The sequence below is a fragment of the Podarcis pityusensis genome (assembly GCF_964106645.2).
Source record: "Podarcis pityusensis genome assembly, chromosome: W".
NCBI classification, from domain to species: Eukaryota; Metazoa; Chordata; class Lepidosauria; order Squamata; family Lacertidae; genus Podarcis; species Podarcis pityusensis.
Window position 1 is genome coordinate 26,512,123 of NC_138045.1, and position 21,087 is coordinate 26,533,209.

Sequence of the window (21,087 nt, forward strand, 5' to 3'; positions counted from 1 at the left end):
ATTGCAATGGATGGGGGGGGGGGAAGGATTAGATTCTCAATTATACTCTCTATTGCTTCATGTAGGTTATCAATGGAACCCCTGAAAAAGATATGGCACACAAATGATTCCCAAGGATGGGAATAAAATCTGCTTCCAGATTTCTTTGGGGAAACTCCTTGAAACTCTTGCACAGATGGGAGAGCAGGAGCTGGTCGCTCGCGCATGCGCCTGGCAGGGACCTGGCCTCGTCGTGAGCAGCAGAGCTTCCCGCCGTGGGGCTCACGGCGGACTCCCGAGAAGGGCACGGAGGCTGCAGCGCCTGCTGTCGCTTACTCCAAAGTAAGTGTGTACGCACTTACCTGGGACTAGTTGGCCCGATCTGACTCAATGCACTTACTTCTGAGTAGACATTTAGGGGAGGGGGTGAAATGTTGCGTCTGCCTGTTGCGCCAACAAGGAGAGGGAGCTTTCTTGCAGGAAAATTGCCAGGAAAGTGTTGTTCTTATTACACCTGTTGCTTGAGAGATCTGCCAGCACGGCAAGGAGGCAAGGTGCGCGCCCAAAGGGCGGCAGACCCGTGTATGGCTGCGCGTGTGTGAATGTGAAGTTGCGTGCAGTGGGCGAGAGACGAGACCTGCAGCCAGGGAGAAAGTGTGGTTCCCACAGGCTTTCTCATGGGAAGCGGGCAAGGCAGGGAAGAGGCGCTTGCCCTCCGAGGCTGCAGCAGGACATGATACAAGAGCGAGCGCGCAAGAGGCGTGAGCCACCCGTGCACGCCAGGCACAGATGGCAGCAGCGGCTCCCTCCGAAAGCGAGGGGCGGGGATTCGTCTTCTGAGGGTATAGGCAGCAAGGAGCCAAAGACAGCTCCCGAGCGTGCAAAGGGAAGGCAGTGTGGTGTGGCGGTTAGAGAGCTGAACGTGGGGGCCGACCTGATCTTACTCAGAGCAGAGCCACGGACATTACGGGACACAGAGAGAGTTTGGTGAGAGCCTGCAGTTCTATGATTCTTTGAGAGCAGGAGAAGGACTTTTCCCTACCCGCTTTCTCAATGCCATCCATCATTTTTTAAAAAATATCTTATATCTATAAAAACATATCAGTTCCAACAGTCATACAACAGATCTTCTCATCTTATACAATATTTTAGACTTCCGTCAACACCTCTGATGATTTCCCATTCTTTATCACTTATTCTGCATTTCTTAATTTCTAGATTACATTTAATCATCCTTAACTAATAATGCTTTTCATAGTCTTTCTTGCAGTATTTCAAACTATCCACCTTACCAAACTTCTTGCAGTCCTACTAGCATAATCTGTTCATCACAATTACTTTTCAAATAGTTCATATATTTACTCCAGTCTTCTATGAATCTCTGATCCCGCAGGTTTCGAATCCTTCCTGTTAATTTATCTAATTCTGCATAGTCCATCAACTTCACCCTCCATTCTTCTTTCGTTGGTAGTTCTTCTTGCTTCCATTTTTGTGCCAATAATATTCTTGCTGCAGTCATTGCATATAAAAACAACTTACAATCCTGTCTATTAATATCATCTCCTACAATGCCAAGTAAAAATGCTTCTGGTTTCTTAATCAATGTATATTTCAACATCTTTTTCATCTCATTATATATCATTTCCCGGAAGCTTTTCACTTTTTTACATTCCCACCACATGTGATAAAAAGGTCCTTCCTTTTCTTTACATTTCCAACATTTATTACTTATTTTATACATTTTAGCTAATTTCACTGGGGTGATAGAACACCTATACATCTTTTTCATCACATTTTCTTTCAAAGCATTGCATGCAGTAAATTTTAATCCTTCCTTCCACAGTTTCCCCCAATCTTTTAACTGTATATTATACCCAAAATCTTTGGCCCAGTGTATCATAACCGACTTTACCTCTTCATCTTTCAAATGCCATTCAAGCAGCAATTTATACATTTTAGACAATTTTATTTATTTATTATTCAATACATCAATTTCAAATTTTGATTTGTTATCATCAAATCCTTTTCCCCTCAAATCCTGTTTAAACATTTCATTGACTTGGCGATAGTGCAGCCAATCACTTACATATTCTTTAACCTAAAAGAATAACCACTTTAACCCAAGTGGTTAGCACGCTGTCCGCCAGCCCAAAGAGTGCTGGATTGTCTGTGTGCCGCTTGTTCGCTTATCGTAGTCTGTTGTAACATACACAGAGCTACTCTCTCAACTGGAAAGGAGAGTAGAACACTTCAAAATGAATAAATTAATCAGCCACAGGTTTGCTTGATCTATAAGTGATACGTTGTGGTCTTAATATTGATCCCTTAATTGGTCTAGGGGTTTTCAATTCAGCTATGCAGTTGTTCCTCGCAATATTGACTTGATAAAATGCTTATGACCCTGAGAGGTAGTGCCTGGCCCATGGTCACTCAGTGAGCTTCATGGCCTGCTGTGGATTTGGACCCTGGTCTGCCCAGTCTTAGTTCAACACTCTTAGCACTACCTTTTACTGAAGAAAATAAACTTGTTCAGAAACAGCATAGTCAAAGAGCATACACCGAGTGCTCCTAGCAGCCTTCTTCGTCTTCCCAGAGGCACAGCTCTTAGTTACTGATTAACTGGAGTCCTGGAGCCGCTCCGTCTGCAACAACACAACATACTGGTTGAGACACACACACTCTACACACAGACTGAGGCCCACAGAGATGGCTGGTTACATTTATAGGGAACCCAAGATGAGTCCCGAGTCACAGTGACCCAGCATTTGACTGCTAACACTTAGGCTTGACAGATTTGTGTAGCCCTCGTAGGCCGCGCTGCCTAGGCCTGGCCTGCTTCTGCTCTCAAGAGCCTTTGTCTCCTGACAAAACCTCAGCCCTGTCCTTAAGCGCTTAGCCATCTTCTGGGTTCTTGGGACAGGAGCATGCAGCTAAAGTGTCCCATCCTTGCTGCTCCTCACCAGTTCAGAGTCAGGCAGGTCTTTGGCCAATTTGTGGCGATGCATCGACTTTGATGTGATCGAGAGAAGTGAAGCTACTGTGGAACCATTGCTCTGCCAAGTCCTCAAGGGGCGGTACAGAGTTCTCCTCCCTCCCACTTAGTCCCACAGCCACGCTGAGAGGCAGGGACTGGGCATTCAGTGAGCTTCACGCCTAGTGTGGATTTGGACCCTGGTCTGCCCAGTCTTAGTTCAACACTCTTGCCACTACCTGTCAGAGGAACTGGCAAAAAGCCACAGGAAAAGATTTTGCAAGGATACAACAGTCTCTCAATCTGTGCACTTTTGCCCATGCTAGACCCCAGCAATGCTTATGCAGCTGCAGTAAAAGAGCCAGGATGCTTCCTTGGATGTTTGAGCATGGGCCATACTGGAGATCTAACTCCTTTTTGTGTCTCTCCTCCTGCTGTAGGTCCGAGGGCGGCTTCCAAAGAAGCTAGTGGGTAAGTTTGTTTTACTTAAAGTCTTTGGAAAAGAGGTGGACAATATTGATGCTGCTTCTGTGCAGTCGCTTTGACTGTGAGCCCAATCGAGATGCACAACAGTGCACTGCCGCCTTGGGCAAACGAGAAGCTATGGAGGGATCATGCAACTTTTTGTTCTTTTCAAAGTTTGCACTTCAAAACTTTTATTTTTTTTAAAAATCCCCTTTGCAAATTCGAGAAGTTTCCCCATGTTGTGCCTCAGCATTTGACGCTGCTTCTGTGCAGCCTCACCAGTGCACTGTGCTCACTAGAAAGACTCCCTTAAAAATCCATTCTTTGCCAAACTCATTTTGGCACCAATGCTCTCCCTGATAACAACAACAACAACATCAATTTATTATTTATACCCCGCCCATCTGGCTGGGCTACCCCAGCCACTCTAGGCGGCTTCCAACAAAATATGAACATACAGACTTCCGGAGGTGGCGCCATCGGTTAATGGCGGATTCCCTCTAATCGGAGGGAATTGCTCCACGGAAAACAGGGTCGGATCCCGCTTCGGCGTAGCGGGGGACCCTTGAAATCACAGGCGGGGGAAGCCTGTGAACCTGGGACTCGGTGGGCACGTTTGGCGCCCCCCAATCCGTGAAGGAGCCCGGCAACGGGTTCCGGAACGGAACGGGGGAAGGAGCGCTGTGCTGTGAGTCGTCTGCTTCTTCTGTGGAGTGAAGCCGCGCAGCTGTGACCGGAGAGCGCTGCCTTTCTTTCTTGGAAATTTGGCTTTGAAAATCAGCGATCCGTGAGTAGGATTTTATGCAATTAAGGAACTGTACAAATTTGAAGGGAATCTGGCCGAAAGCGGAGAGGTATAAAAAGGAAGTCTGCCTCCCGCTTCTGTAGATAAAACAAAGCATTGAACTTGAAAGCGGAAGCTTTGAAAAGACGCATAAAAGGATTTCAAGCCAATCATCTAACCAGGACTTTTCCCCCTCAACTTGAGGGAAGAGGGGGGGGGGGAACTTTGAATGTTATTTCTTTAAGAAGAGGTGAGAAAAAGAAGATAAAAACCACCGTTCAATCCCTTGGGAACGGGCTCCCAGAGACAATTATAAGTTGGAGAAAAGGTACTGTCTTTGAACATACTTTGACAGCTAGTCCTGCACTGGAAATACAATTTGGATACAATATTGTGGATAGGTATCTCCTGGTCTTAAAGTAACTGTTTAAGATAGATTGTTATCTTTCTGATGAATTGGGGGGACTTAAAGAAGAAGCAAAGCATTTAAGAACTTTATGACTGTTACAGTGTCCCCCTAGTGGAATTTGGATTTGTTACAATTAGCTACAATTGCAATTACAGCTGGCCTGAGGATTTTCCCACACTGTCTGCTTGGAACTTTCCACTTCAAAACAACTTTGAATTTAACTGTGTGACTGACCTTGAGTTTTATCTAGAGGGGGATGGCAGATGGAAAAGAGAAATTAGAGTCGTTACAAGCAACAAGGTCGGGCAAAGTATTGCGAACAGACGGTGGACTACAAAGAAGAGCTTCGACCCCTGGCCCCTCTGGAGTTCCAACAGCAGCCCCATCGGCACAACCCAAAACTAAAGGTATGGCAAGTGATGACACCTTTGCTCAGGTTTTGGCTAAAATTAATGAATCTTTGGACAAAATAAGCAAACAAGTAGCAGAGGCATCAGACAAGATTGATCAAAACACAACAAGTATTAATCAAAATACAACAAGTATTAATCAAAATACAGTAAGTTTAAATAATTTGGGTCAGAAAGTAAATACCAATACAGAGACTATTCAGAAATTATTAGAGGAATCGGCCTCAACACGTCAGATTGCCGAAGAGGCCAAAGAAATTGCTACAGCGTCTGTTACAGAGGTTAAAGAGGTTCAAGAGAAGATACCACCGCTACATAAACAACTTGAAGATCATAAGTTAACCCTGTCTATGATTGAGTTGAAAGAAAAACAAGTGAATTTAAGGGTCAGAGCAGTACCTGAAGTGGAGAAGGACAATTTAGCTGAATTTCTTACGCAGGAATTCTCAGATTTTTGGAACCCAGAATTGGTAAAGGACAGTTTCAAAATAGTGAATGCTTTTAGACTTGGAAAAAGAGGAGAAAAGAAGGTGAGAGACTGTTTGATTACTCTCCGAACAAAAGAAGAGAGGGACAAGATCTTGGGTTTGCATTTCCAGAAGACACTGGAAATACATCAGACAAGAGTGGCGATATTTAAGGACATTCCGAAACACCTTCTGGATCTCAGATCTAACTATAAAGACCTGGTTACTTTGTTGAAAAGTAATAGAATTAACTTCAGGTGGGAATTTCCTCAAGGCCTATCTTTTAGCTACAAAGGAAAGAAGAGGAAAATAAGATCGGAAGACGACAAAGATAAATTCTGGAGAGACTACGGAGAAGACCTACAAAAGAAAGTCACAGGAGAGCTAAGAACAACTGCAAGAGAAGCTTTAGACATACCAGGAATATCTCTGGAACTAAAGGACCGTTTGAAAAACGTGATACCACCGACGGAACAGGAACAGGCACTAGGTGCCGTTGGAGGAGAACCAAAATAATTACATCATGGCCCTGCAACTATTAACCTGGAACTGTCATGGTCTAAATTCCCCTCAGAAAAGGAAATCAGTGTTTCATTTACTAAAAAAGGAACAATTGGATTTGATTTGTCTACAAGAAACACATATAACAAGATTACACAGGAAATTGTTGATAAATAAAAGACTTGGTCAGGAGTTTATTTCATCGGACAAAGTTAAAAAAAGAGGGGTTGTGATTCATGCAAAGGACAGAATATCACCGAAATTTGTTTTTAAAGATGACCAAGGAAGATTTGTGGCAATTGAAATTCAAACACAAGGAGAAAAAATTTTGATAGTAGGAATCTACGCACCAAATGATGGGAAATCTGAATTTTTTAAGAAGTTGCACGAGACCCTGATGGACCATTTGGATTACAACATGATTTTGATGGGAGACATGAATGGAGTGGTATCTACATATATGGACAAGGCACAAAGACAGGTAGTCACTAAGGATGGTAGACTACCGAAAACCATTTTTGACATGACAGACAACTTGGACTTAGTTGATATTTGGAGAATAAGAAACCCCGTGGCTAAAGAGGGAACCTTCTTTTCTGAAGCCAAAATGACATGGACAAGAATTGACCAAATTTGGATAGCTAGAGGAATGGCACCAAAGACAAGAAAGGTGGAAATCTGCCCGAAAACCTGTTCCGATCACAATGCTGTCAAGATGGAAATGAGATTAACACCAACTGGCTCCTTTAGATGGAAGATGAATGACACCTTATTTAGAGATGAAGAAGTACTAAAGAAGGCCCAAAAAACTTTGAGAGACTATTTTGAGATGAATTTGAGCACCAATGTGGAGAAAAGAGTAATCTGGGACGCAAGCAAAGCGGTTATGAGAGGGTTCCTAATACAACAGAACGCAGTAAAGAAAAGAACTCAAAATGAGAAGAAGGATAAGATATTGGATAAAATAAAGGAAAGTGAAAAAAGACTGAGAGTAAATCCAAAATCTCAAGAGATTTTGAGAGAGTTAAAATTATATCAAGTACAATATATGAAAATGATGAATCAGGAAATAGAATGGAAAATTAAACAAATGAGACAAAAGACATTTGAGTCGGCTAACAAATGTGGTAAATTGTTGGCTTGGCAAATGAAAAAGAGACAAAAACTAAATACAGTCACGAACTTAGAAGTGGAAGGAAGAAATATACAGAACCCCGCAGAGATTAGAAATTGTTTCCAGAGGTACTTTAAACGATTATATACCCAAGGGCCATTGAAAGAAACAGACTTAGATCAATTTTTGAAAACAAATGGATTACAAAAAATATCTCAAGAAAATAAACTAATTTTGAATTACAAAATAACTGAACAGGAAATAGAAGGTGCCATTCAAAATATGCAATTGGGTAAATCTCCAGGACCAGATGGTTTGACATCTAGATACTATAGATCCTTGAAAGAATGGTTAATACAACCTTTGAAAGAGGTCTGTAATGAAATAATGGAGGGGAAAAGAGCACCAGAGCCGTGGAAAGAAGCATATATTACACTTGTACCAAAAACAGAGACTGAAAAGACACAGCTTAAGAACTACCGCCCTATATCATTACTTAATGTGGATTACAAAATTTTTGCTGACATTTTGGCCAAGAGATTTAAAAAAGTGTTGATGGAAGAGATTCATAAAGATCAAGCGGGCTTTCTCCCAGGAAGACATATGTCTGATAATTTGAGGAATATAATTGATATTCTGGAAAAACTAGAAGTGAACATAAACACTAAAGCAGTTTTGATATTTGTGGATGCAGAGAAAGCCTTTGACAACAATTCTTGGAACTTTATGAAGAAGAATCTACGGGGCATGGGGGTAGGCCAAGACTTTGAGAATGGTATAAGTGCAATTTATTCAGAACAAAAGGCCAAATTAATTGTAAATAATGTGGTGACGGGAGAACCTAAAATTGAAAAAGGGACACGACAAGGTTGCCCAATTTCCCCACTTCTTTTTATTTCGGTCCTGGAGGTTTTGCTGAACATGATTAGAAGGGACCAGTTGGTTAAAGGTATACAGGTCGGAGCTAAACAGTACAAATTGAGAGCATTTGCAGATGATTTAGTACTGACGTTACAGGAGCCAGAATCTAGTACTAAAAGAGTTTTAGAACTGATTCAAGAATTTGGTCAAGTTGCAGGATTTAAATTGAACAAGGTAAAAACTAAGGTTTTAGAGAAAAATCTAACACCAATGGAGAAAGAGAGGTTTCAGAATACGACAGGTTTAACAGTGGTTAAGAAAGTGAAATACCTGGGGATTAACATGACAGCAAAAAATGGGAATTTATTTAAAGATAATTATGAAAAATGTTGGGCTGAAGTGAAAAAAGATTTAGAAATTTGGTCAAATTTGAAGCTTTCACTGCTGGGCCGTATTGCTGCGGTTAAAATGAATGTATTGCCTAGAATGTTGTTTTTATTTCAAACATTGCAAATTGTGGACAAAATGGATTGTTTCAAGAGGTGGCAGAAAGATATTTCTAGATTTGTCTGGCAGGGCAAGAAGCCTAGAATAAAATTTAAAATACTAACGGATGCAAAGGAAAGAGGTGGATTTGCCCTGCCAGACCTCAAACTTTATTATGAATCAGCAGCCTTTTGCTGGTTGAAAGAATGGCTGCTTCTTGAAAACACTGACATTTTGGACCTAGAAGGTTTTAACAATGTATTTGGATGGCATGCATATCTGTGGTACGATAAGGTCAAAGCACATAAAGCATTTAAAAACCACATTGTCAGGAAAGCGCTGTTTAATGTTTGGATAAGATATAAGGATTTATTAGAAAACAAAACTCCAAGGTGGCTGTCACCAATGGAAGCGAAAGCCTTGAAAAAGCTCAATATGGAGGTCAAATGGCCGAAATATTGGGAAATTTTGGAACAAGATGGAGATAGACTGAAATTGCAGAGCTTTGAAAAACTAAAAAACAAAGTGCGAGACTGGCTTCATTATTTTCAGATAATGGAGGCATTTAAATTGGACAAGAAAATTGGCTTCCAGGTGGAAAAATCAAAATTAGAAACTGAACTGTTAGAACCCAAAACTAAGAATTTGTCAAGAATGTATAACTTGCTGTTGAAATGGAACACTCAGGATGAAACGGTAAAATCTGCTATGATTAAATGGGCACAAGACGTTGGACATAACATTATGTTCGCTGACTGGGAACAGTTATGGACCACAGGTATGAAATTTACGGCATGTAATGTCCTGAGAGAGAATATTATGAAAATGATATACAGGTGGTACATAACCCCAGTCAAGCTTGCAAAAATCTATCATTTGCCCGATAATAAATGCTGGAAATGTAAAGAAACTGAAGGTACATTTTTTCACCTTTGGTGGACGTGCCCAAAGATTAAGGCTTTCTGGGAAATGATATATAATGAATTAAAAAAGGTATTTAAATATACCTTCCTGAAGAAACCAGAGGCCTTTCTCCTGGGCATAGTCGGCCAAATGGTGTTAAAAAAGGATAGAACTTTCTTTATGTACGCTACAACAGCAGCAAGAATACTTATTGCAAAGTATTGGAAGACACAAGAGCTACCCACACTGGAGGAATGGCAGATGAAAATGATGGACTATATGGAATTGGCGGAAATGACTGGTAGAATCCGTGACCAGGGAGAAGAGTCGGTGGAGGAAGATTGGAAGAAATTCAAAGACTATCTGCAGAAACATTGCAAAATTAAAGAATGTTAGAGTGATGTTGGACTGAAAATAAGTGGCCTCTAGCTATACAGGCTTTAAAGTTATATATAGATCAAGATTAAGGATTAGGATTAAAAAAGTTAAAGGAAATGGAAATTTGGTTTCTAAGAGGTAAAAATTTAATGTTATATTATATTAGGATTAAGGATTGGGATTAAAAAAGAGGGAAAGAAACTGCTGGACAAACAAATTGAACTGGAATACAAAAGAGGGAGGTACGAGGAGGTCCAGAAAATAAGTAAATTTAAAAAATGGTGAGGAAAAGGTGGTATTGTTTTTTAAATGTTTTCTTTTTTGTCTTTTGTTTTGTGGTTTTTGTTTTTGTTTTTTGGATTATGTATTGTGTATTTTTGAACTGTGTGTTTTTCGTTTTTCTTTTTAATTTCTTATTGATGTGTTCTTTTTATTGGAAACCTTAATGTGATGGGACGATGAGCTGCTTGTGTGTAAAATCCTAGTCCCTCAGAGTTTGGTCAAGTTTGCAAACCTCTGTCTGTAACGGAGCCCCTTAAACATGGCTCCGTCAGTCGCTGGCAGATTCCGACAGTGGTTGCTTTCGGAATCGCTTCCAACATAAAAGCTCCTTAACGGAAACACGTCTTCTGGACTCTCTGCGTGACAGTTTCCGGCGAGGAGTGGGTGTCCCTACAGGAGGTCCTGAAACCTCCCCACTGTTTTCGCTGGAAGTGTCTCTGAGCCATCCCTCCAGCTCCCTTTCCCTCAGCTCAGCTCCTCTCCCCCTACTGGTTCCCTCTTCAGCTGCTGAGTCTCTCCCAACCTGTGTGAGCCCTTTCACTTCCCTTCCTTCCGATGGCAGTTCCCTGACATCCACCTCCCCTCCAGGGCCCCCTTCATCCCCTCTCGCCCCCTCCTCTACGGGCGGTGAGGAGGCAAAACCCCGGAATGAACTTCCTTCATCTTCCGATGTCCCGAACACTTCTCTCCACCTGTTGCGGTTCCTGGTCTCGAAGTACTCCTCCTCCTCAGAGTCCATCTCCCCTTCCCCTTCCGATTCCGAGAATCCTTCCAACTCCTCCTCCTCATCGGTGGTCCCAAAGTATTCCCTCCGGAACCTCTCCACAGGCTGAGGTTTCCTTGGGAACCTTTGATGGAACGTTTCTATCAATACCTCGTCATTGATATCTTCTGCCATTACCCAAGTGTTTTCTGACTCCGGTTCTCCTTCCCACGCTACCAAATACTCCACCTGATCCCCCTTCCATCTGGCGTCGAGGATTTCTGCCACATGGCTGCTGCATTCCCTTTCTTCTATGACCGGTCCCCGAGTGGCCATCCCTTCTCGTCCCCCCTCATACGGTGACAGTAACGACCTGTGAAATACTGGGTGCAGTTTCATGTGGTTGGGTAACCGGAGCCTGAAAGCCACTGGGTTGACCTGTTGAATGACCTCAAAGGGACCCAATCTCCTGGGTCTTAATTTCTTACAACCTCCTTTGAACGGCAACCCTTGGGTTGACAGCCACACCCTATCTCCCACCCTTATGGTTTCACCTTCCCTTCGGTTCTTGTCTGCCTGCCTCTTGTATTCTTCCTTCGCCCTTTCTAAGTTGAGTTGGAGCTGACGATGGATTGCTTCCATTTCTTCTACAAAATGCTCGGCTGCCGGGACACCCCATCTCTCCCCTTCTCCCCCTGGGAAAGCCCTGGGATGACACCCATAATTAGCCAAGAAGGGGCTCATCCCTGTGGACACATTCTCGGCATTGTTGTAGGCAAATTCCGCCAGCGCCAACTTTTCTACCCAGTCATTCTCTCTGTCATTGACATAACACCTCAGGTATTGCTGGAGGACCCCGTTTGCTCTTTCCGCCTGCCCGTTGGTTTCAGGGTGCCGGGCAGTCGAAAAGTTGACCTCCACCTGCAGTAAGCTCATGAGCTTCCTCCAGAACCTGGAAGTAAATTGTTTTCCTCGGTCTGAGACCACCCTCAATGGCACCCGTGCAACCTAAAAATGTGTTCTACAAATAACTTCGCTGTCTCTTCCACCGTGACTGCATGCGAGCAGGCTACAAAGTGGCACATCTTTGTTAGTAGGTCTACCACCACCATGATGGCTGTTTTCCCCTTGGACTTCGGCAGATCAGTCATAAAATCTATCGACACTGCCTCCCAAGGTCGTTCTGGGGTTGGTAAGGGTTCTAATAGCCCCGCCGGTGCCCGCCTCTCCCCTTTGGCTCGCTGGCATTGCTCACACCCTCTTACATACTCCCGTACATCTTCCCTCACCTTAGGCCACCAAAATTCCCTGGTGACCAACCACATGGTTTTGTGTTGTCCAAAATGCCCCGCCGTGGGGCTGTCGTGCAACTGCTTGAGTACCCTCCCCCTTAAGTCTCCTTCAGGGATATACAGTGCCCCTTTGTAATACAAAGCTCCATTTCTTTCCTCGAAACCCCCTGGTTCCTCTCCCTCACCCCTAAGACCTCTGAGCTTATTCTGGGCGTATTCATCATTCTCTGTTTCCTCTACCAGTTCTCTTTGTCCCACCAATGCCGCCCCACACACCCAGCGGTCCTCTGGAATGACATGTCTCTCTTCGGGTGCTCCCTCCCCCTCCAAATATTCAGGTTTGCGTGAGAGAGCGTCCGCCCTAATGTTCTCTGGGCCTGGCACGTAACAAATCTCAAAGTTAAATTTGGAGAACTCCTGGGCCCATCTCACTTGCCGTTGGTTGAGCACTCGTGCCGTCCTCCAATACTCTAGGTTCTTGTGGTCAGTGCACACTTGCACCTTATGTTGTGCGCCAATTAGCAGGTGCCTCCATCTCCGGAACGCCTCATGAATGGCTAGTAGTTCTCGGTCATACACCGTGTAGTTCCTCTCGGATTTGTTCAGCTTTCGCGAAAAAAAGGCACACGGTCTCCACTCTGACTCCTCCTTCCCTGGCTGCAGAAGCACCGCCCCAATAGCTCTGTCTGATGCGTCAGTTTCCACTCTCATCGGTTTTTGTAAATCCACATGCAGGAGTTGTTGTTCCGAGGCGAAGGCCCTTTTTAGTTCCTCAAATGCTCGCTCCGCCTCCTCAGTCCAAACGAACTTCTTCTTACTGCTGAGACAGTCCGTAATGGGCGCCGTCAGGTGGGCAAAGTTTCGGATGAACTTACGATAGAAGTTCCCAAATCCTAGGAACCTCTGCACATCCTTCCTTGTTTTGGGTGTTTTCCATTCCAGCACCGCCTGGACCTTGCCGGGATCCATGGCCAATCCCTTGTCTGACAGGCGATACCCCAGGAATTCCACCTCCTTGGTATGAAACTGACACTTCTCCAGTTTCACCCACAGCTGGTTGGCTTGCAGCCTGCTCAACACTTCTCTGACGTCTCTCACATGCTGCTCCTCATTCTCAGAATACACCAACACGTCGTCTAAGAAGGCCACACAATTCTTGTAAAGCAAAGGCCCCAGGACGTGGTTCATAAACGATTGAAAGCACGCGGAGCCTCCTTGTAGGCCGAAGGGCATAACTAAATATTCAAATGCCCCCAAAGGGGTGAACATGGTGGTTTTCCATTCATCCCCCTTCCTTATTCGTATCAGGTTGTACGCCCCCCTTAGGTCCAGTTTAGTAAAAATCTTTCCCTTCCTGACCCTTGTCAAAATGTCGTCAATCCTGGGCATAGGGAAAGCCACTGGTTCTGACACTGCATTTAAGGCCCTGAAGTCACACACAAGCCTCGGCTTGTTCGTGTTTTTTTTATCCACAAAAAACACTGGGCTGCCCCCCACCGCCCTGGACTCTCTGATGAACCCTCTCTTCAGGTTCTTGTCAATGAACTCTCTTAGCTCCTGCATCTCTCTGTCTGACATGGCGTACAGCTTGCCTACAGGGAGCTGTGCCCCAGGGAGTAAATTGATTTGACAGTCAAAGGGTCTATGCGGGGGTAGTTGGTCAGCTTCCCTTTCGCTGAAGACGTCGCGGAGATCTGCGTATTGTCGTGGTACCTTCACGTTCTCCGTTACTTCAGTCCCTGCTAGGGTGGCTTGGGCCCCTGCCAAACCCTTTCCCTCTTTGCAGTGTTCTAAGCAATGTGCTGAACCAAAAGAAACCACTCTCTGATGCCAGCCCACCAGCGGATCATGTAACGCTAGCCAGCTCATCCCCAATATAATGGGAGCTCCTCCCAAGGTGGCCACATTAAACGCTATCAGTTCGGTGTGCCTTGCCACCTTCATTATCATTGGGACGGTCTGCAAGCTGACTTCTCCTCCCAACAGCTCCCTGCCATCGATCGTGGTCACCTGCAGGGGGTTGCTTAAAGGGATCGTCTGTATCTGGTGTTCAGCTGCAAACTCTTTGCTCATGAAATTGCAGGAGCTGCCTGAGTCCAACAGCGCCTTTATCTTTAGAGGGTGTCCGTTTGGCAGCTCTAGCGCCACTTCTATCACTAGGGCGGGTTTAGGAGGTTCTGGCGTGGGCACTTTCACTGCTCTTTGGCCTGGCTGCTGTGCCCCGACGGTGGCAGCCAGGCGTTGGCTTTTACTTGCTTCGGTATTTCTTCCTCTCTTCCCTCCACAGCTCCTACCATCCCTTGCCATTCCTTCCTCTGGGGGCAGACTCTGGCAAAGTGACCTGGCTGTTGGCAGAGATAGCATTTCCGGGCGCCTTTTCCCTCCTTCTTTCCCCCCTCACTGGGCTTTGAAACTGCGCGCGCGCGCGCTGTTCCGATTTCCATCGGCTCTGCCGGCGGGAAAGTTGGCTCTGGAATGTCTGGAATGCGGAACTCCTTCCAACGTTCCCCCTTCCCTTCCCGCCTCTCCAATGCTCTCGCCTCCTGGCGCGCTCCTATGGTCAGCGCTGATTTGGTCAGCTGGTCCATAGACTCCGCCCTGGGCGCCCGGGAAAGTTCGTCTTTCACAGCCGAAGAAAGCCCTTCTTCAAAGAGCATTTGAATGGGTTCCGCCGATAGATCCCACCCCAATTTATGGATCAACATGGTGAACTCAGTCCAGTACTCACGGACAGATCGGCTCCCCTGTTTGCAAGCCATTAACTGTCTGCGGACCACTCCCTGTTCAATATCGCTGGAAAACATCAGATCCATGGCGCGAAAGAACTTCATCGTGTCCTTTAGGACGTCACTATTCGCTGCCATCAGGGGTCTAACCCAGTCTCTCGCCCCCTTTTCAAGATGCCCAATCACGAAAGCCACTCGTGATTCCTCGTCAGGGAATTCATCAAACTGCAGATTGAGGGCATATTGCATCTCTGTCCGAAAGCCATGATAGTCTTTGGGCTCCCCCCCAAACTTCTGCACCAATCCTGGTACCTTTCTGACGAGCTGGGTGTCTTTCCCCTTTTTGTCTGCATCCTGAGCCCTCCTCTCCTCAAGCCTCGCCGTCTGCAGCGCTAGCTGGACCTCCAACACCCGGTACCTTTCTTCCAGGCTTGGACCCGCTCCAGCTCCTGCTTCTCCGGTTCCGGCTGGGTTGCTCATGATGCCTTCTCCTGCACAAGCTGCTCACGAAGACTGTCGGAATGCTGTGATGGGACGATGAGCTGCTTGTGTGTAAAATCCTAGTCCCTCAGAGTTTGGTCAAGTTTGCAAACCTCTGTCTGTAACGGAGCCCCTTAAACATGGCTCCGTCAGTCGCTGGCAGATTCCGACAGTGGTTGCTTTCGGAATCGCTTCCAACATAAAAGCTCCTTAACGGAAACACGTCTTCTGGACTCTCTGCGTGACAGTTTCCGGCGAGGAGTGGGTGTCCCTACAGGAGGTCCTGAAACCTCCCCACTGTTTTCGCTGGAAGTGTCTCTGAGCCATCCCTCCAGCTCCCTTTCCCTCAGCTCAGCTCCTCTCCCCCTACTGGTTCCCTCTTCAGCTGCTGAGTCTCTCCCAACCTGTGTGAGCCCTTTCACTTCCCTTCCTTCCGATGGCAGTTCCCTGACACTTAATAAATATCATTTTTTAAAAAAAACAAAATATGAAAATACAGTAATCATCAAATATTAAAAGCTTCCCTAAACAGGGCTGCCTTCAGATGTCTTCTAAAAGTCTGGTAGTTGTTGTTCTCTTGGACATCTGGTGGGAGGGTGTTCCACAGGGCAGGTACCACCACCGAGAAGGCCCTCTGCCTGGTTCCCTGTAACTTGGCTTCTCGCAGCGAGGGAACCTCCAGAAGGCCCTTGGAGATGGACCCAGGTGTCCGGGCAGAACAATGGGGGTGGAGACGCTCCTTCAGGTATACTGGACCGAGACCGTTTAGGGCTTTAAAGGTCAGCATCAACACTTTGAATTGTGCTCGGAAATGTACTGGGAGCCAATGTAGGTCTTTCAAGACCGGTGTTATGTGGTCTCGGCAGCCGCTCCCAGTCACCAGTCTAGCTGCCGCGTTCTGGATTAATTGCAGTTTCCGAGTCACCTTCAAAGGTAGCCCCATGTAGAGCACATGGCAGTAGTCCAAGCGGGAGATAACTAGAGCATGCAGCACTCTGGCGAGACAGTCTGCAGGCAGGGAGGGTCTCATCCTGCGTACCAGATGGAGCTGGTAAACAGCTGCCCTGGACACAGAATTGACCTGCGCCTCCGTGGACAGCTGAAGGAGAAAAATAATCATTTCCTTAATAACAATTTAAATAGCGTATTTAACTAAAACAATAACATTATAGCATATGTATCCATGTTTGTTAACTGATGTGGTTAAAGTGGGGGTTTTTTTGTTAAAAAACCCAAAAAAAAACTTGGACTGAGTTTTAGCACACATGAAAGACTTAAAACAAATACTTCTTTCCTGATGAATAGCCTTTGGACTATAATGTAACTTAAATAGAAAACTATCTTTAGAAAGATCTTTCCTCCAAAAGCATTTTATTTTAAAAATCCAATTTAAATAAAAAACAGATGTTTTAATTATTCTTTTTTAAATCATTGATTTTTATCCACCCTGTTGGGTGTACACATTGAATGTGTCATACCTGGAAAATACCTCTTGCAAGAGCAGCCATAGGAGGTGCGCTCTAGTAGAGGCAACTCCAATGAATTTCATTTAAGATTTCCCATCGTCCTCAGCTTGGCTATGTGCCCTGGTTCTTCTTGAAGAAGAGACATTCATCATGAGTTCTTCCCTTCTCCTTATCAGACTCTTGTATAAAGAGGACTGTCAAGGTAGGGAAAGATGCTCCACCTCGTAATAATCCTAATTGTTTTAGCTAATCTCTTGGCTGAAAGATAGAAAACTAATAGTTGTGTGCCTGCTTCTTAGCCTAATCCTGTTTCTTCCCACGTGAATGCAGTTCTATAGAGTAACACGAAAGACACCCTAATTCAGGCTTCCTCAACCTCGGCCCATCCGATGTTTTGAGACTACAATTCCCATCCTCCCTGACCACTGGTCCTGCTGGCTAGGGATCATGGGAGTTGTAGGCGAAAAACATCTGGAGGGCCGAGGCTGAGGAAGCCTGCCCTAACTCCTCAAGATGTTGAACTTGCTCCAGCTTTGGAGTACCTGCTATAAAAGAGACAACTCTAAGAAAGTCACGGTGCTCCAAAGTGTCACCAGTTGCATCAAGTTGCTTTAGAGAGAGCATTCATGATCATCATTATCACATTACAGAATTGCTTGGCGACTAAGCAGGGAGCAGCACACGGAGATAAGGGGGGAAGCAAGTACTCTGCAGCCTGTGCCTCTCCCATCCCTGTGCATCATGAGTTCAACAAGTACAGAATGTAATGCAACCCAGCACAGCAACAGCAAGAGGGGCAGTCGCAACACCTCCGCAAGACCTCCTCATACTCTGGACAAGATGATGGTGGGAACTGCTTCTGAACCCTGTATCCCCTCCTCCTCCGCCTCCGCCTCCCTGCCACACAGCCTTAATGATAGAAGTATGGATGTGGAAGTAGTTGACCTCACTTGCGAAACTTCAGAACCTACAGTTGTTGATCTTACGCAAGACGATTCTCTTGTGCTTGTTGGAGAGAGTGGGCAGCAGCCCAGTAGAGAGTTCAGACCTCAACCATTGTCTGACAGCCTCATATTTAGTGGTGGTGGTGGTGGTGATGATAGCAGACACACACAGAGTGGTGCTCTTGCCACTAGAAAGCTCCCCAGAGAAGTGGGAAGGAGGGAATTTGCAAGATCCTCAGGCACTTTGAGTTGTGGAATTTGCATAGACAGCTTTGCAGAGATTGTGCAAAGCGGACGGCTTATAGTGTCAACAACATGGGGCCACATCTTCTGTAGTCAGTGCCTCAGCAATTTTCTTAGGTATGCTAACTTTTGCCCAATTTGTAGGAGGCATCTCACTCCAAAGGAGTATCATCCAATTTATATGTGAAGACATGGGTGTTCCTGAACACAGTCTAATGTGGCCTTCATAAACATGAGTGAACTCCAAAGAACACACCAAGTACAATATATATGACTTCAATATGACAGTTAGCAATTTCACTTTTTCCCAGTTGGCCTCCTTATAGTCCAGTTGTACTGTTTCAGCTTCGTTTTGCTTTAAGGTTTTTGCAGCTCACATTTTTTGAGGTCTGTAGACGTTTGAAGAACAGCTTGGAGGATATGTCTGCTGCTGCCACATTGCTTTGTGCCGATATCTCATTTCTGTTCTAGTTCTGTTGCTGCTTTGAGAAAAGACTGATGTTGAGTAAACTCATCTATTCAAGACTAGGCTAGTCATAGTCATCTTTTTTTTTTTTTTTTTACTGATAAATTTTTATTGGTATTATACAAGGCTAGTCATAGTCATCTATGATAATACAACCTGCAGCTTCTTTTTGCAATTTGCCTTGTAAAAAACCAAAGCCAACCACTCACTGGTGGAAGTCTGTTCCACATCTACTTGCTTTCTAGTGGCAAACTCCTCTTTCTATTGATGTAGCCCTAATAAAGACCAAGGTTTATACAACACTGTGGCTCATTTCTAACGCTGCATGCATAAATGGTTTATTACAAAGAACTCCTGGTGGTCCGAGTCTTCTCTTGAAGAGAATACAGCCATCATGTTAGATCTGAGCAGCTTTCCCTGTCCAGGCATATGCTTAAGGAGCAATTCATAGTGGAGTCCGTACCAAGGTTGCCACATGGGGCAGAATCCAATGGAGATGAGCTAAGCCATTTATGTGAAACACTCCTCAAATGGTTGGAAGACGATAAAGTAATTCTCTGCTTTTGAGAAATGCTTTGCTGTGGGGAAGCTGCACCCATAGGGCCATGTTTCAAGCAGCAAGCATGTAAGACTTGAACCTCGCATGATGAAGTCAACTTGAGTTGCGGTGACTCCCTTTCTCAGCCCTGTCACGTAGTCATAGTGGAACTTGACCTGTTGAACTTTGGGATACTGCTGTACTAATAGGTCTAATTGCTTTAAAACGTTTTATGTTGATAACTCTTAAATGAAAGACTTTCTCTTAAATGTATAAAAAATGCCTTCCAGTAGCACCTTAAGGTAAAGGTAAAGGTACCCCTGCCCGTACGGGCCAGTCTTGACAGACTCTAGGGTTGTGCGCTCATCTCACTCTAGAGGCCAGGAGCCAGCGCTGTCCGCAGACACTTCTGGGTCACGTGGCCAGCGTGACGAAGCTGCTCCGGCGAACCGGCACCAGAGCAGCACACGGAAACGCCGTTTACCTTCCCGCTATAAAGCAGTACCTATTTATCTACTTGCACTTAAGGGTGCTTTTGAACTGCTAGGTGGGCAGGAGCTGGGACCGAATGACGGGAGCTCACCCTGCCGCGGGGATTCGAACCGCTGACCATGCAATTGGCAAGTCCTAGGTGCTGAGGTTTTCCCCACAGCGCCACCCGCGTCCCTATCCAGTAGCACCTTAGAGACCAACTAAGTTTGTTCTTGGTATCAGCTCTCATGTGCATGCACACTTCTTCAGATACATGAGCACACAAAAGCTCATACCAATCACAAACTTAGTTGGTCTCTAAGGTGCTACTGGAAGGCATTTTTTTATTTTGTTTCGACTACGGCAGACCAACACGGCTACCTACCTGTATCTTAAATGTATGCCAGCCAATCTTCCGTTGGTAGAAAACATGGGCTATCCAGCTAATCAGCAGCATCTCACCAGGCCTTAATCGGCTGCGGTGAGTCTCATAATATTTCCCCCCATGTTTCTTGTTTTAAGGCGTCTCGTAAAATAGTGAAACCTCACCCGTGACAGCTTGGAGGGCCAGTGTTACGCTTCCAGTTCAGCACTGGATTGAACATCTTTTTTAAAAGGGAGGCTTCCTTAGTCTCCCCGCAGCCTGCTGCAGGGGCCTAGCTGCACACACCCCATATTAGACTTGCACATAGCCTGGCAATCATGTGGCATGGTTAGGACTTCCACAGATGGCATTGTCTCCGTGAACATGGGCTGTGGGGATCAAATCCTCTGTGCAAATGCGTCTGGTGTTACCAGAACCCATATGCACCCCCAGCTTTCGAGGGGAGCTTAAGACAGAGTGCTCAACGGAAGGTCATTTCCATTCTTCCCTACCATCACCGTTTCTGTTCTGTTTGCACAGGCACTCTTACTGAAGAACAAATGACACTTTGCCCAGGGAGGGACCTTGGTAATATGGTGCCCTCCTGGTGCCTTCCAAAAGCCAGGCAGGGGAGGGGTCAGGCTTGGGGAAGGATGCACAAGGCTCTGGTGGGGTCCTAGAGCCCTCTCATCTCAGTCCCAAAGCTGGGAGAGCGCTAACTAGGCTTGGGGAAGGAGGCAGGAAGGCTCCCTTCTGGCCCCCACATCCTGTGCAGGGGAAGAGCTTCACTGCCCTAAATCCACCTCTGCTTTGCCTCGTGTTTCAGTTACCATGAAGGCATTTTACCCATTGGAGAAAGTTGCACAATGTATTTTGGAGGTCACTTCTTTGAGTCGTGATGGGAAAAACTGAATTCCTGTGCAGAATCCTTAATGCGCACCAAACTGGAGGGGTACAGCAAGCACTACTGTTGGACGATGCTGTATGGAACCTAACATTTCACCAGTCTAGTCGTTGCATAAAAGTTCTAGCAAAACTATGTGTTCGGGTGCCTCGACCCTTACACAGTTTCCTGAATCCTTGCAGTGATCGTTTTTTTCGGGGGCGGGGGTGAGTTGTCTGGTGGCAGATGAAAAACGGCACCCAAGTTAGCAAAATGCAGTAACCAAAACTACATCTGCATAATGGACTGTTCTTGATGGAAGGCAGCAATTGCCATGTGACACCATGACAAGGATAGGAGAATATTTCGCAAGTGAGTCAGAGCTTACAGTTGCCATATGCAGATGGGTTATTACATGCTCTTGTTTGACTTGAGACTGGACACCTCCCCCACAGGACACTACACTATTACTTTTGGGGTACATAAATAACAGGTGGAATA

At 45.4% G+C, this 21,087-nt stretch overlaps 1 pseudogene across 1 annotated transcript; it reads left to right on the forward strand.

The window, feature by feature from the left end:
- The first annotated feature begins 239 nt into the window (after nt 1-239).
- LOC308467765 (E3 ubiquitin-protein ligase RNF4 pseudogene) lies at nt 240-18,051 on the forward strand (annotated as a pseudogene). The gene is made up of 3 exons: nt 240-321; nt 3,391-3,421; nt 17,328-18,051. The product of its transcript is annotated as an E3 ubiquitin-protein ligase RNF4 pseudogene (transcript).
- Nucleotides 18,052-21,087: the final 3,036 nt, after the last annotated feature.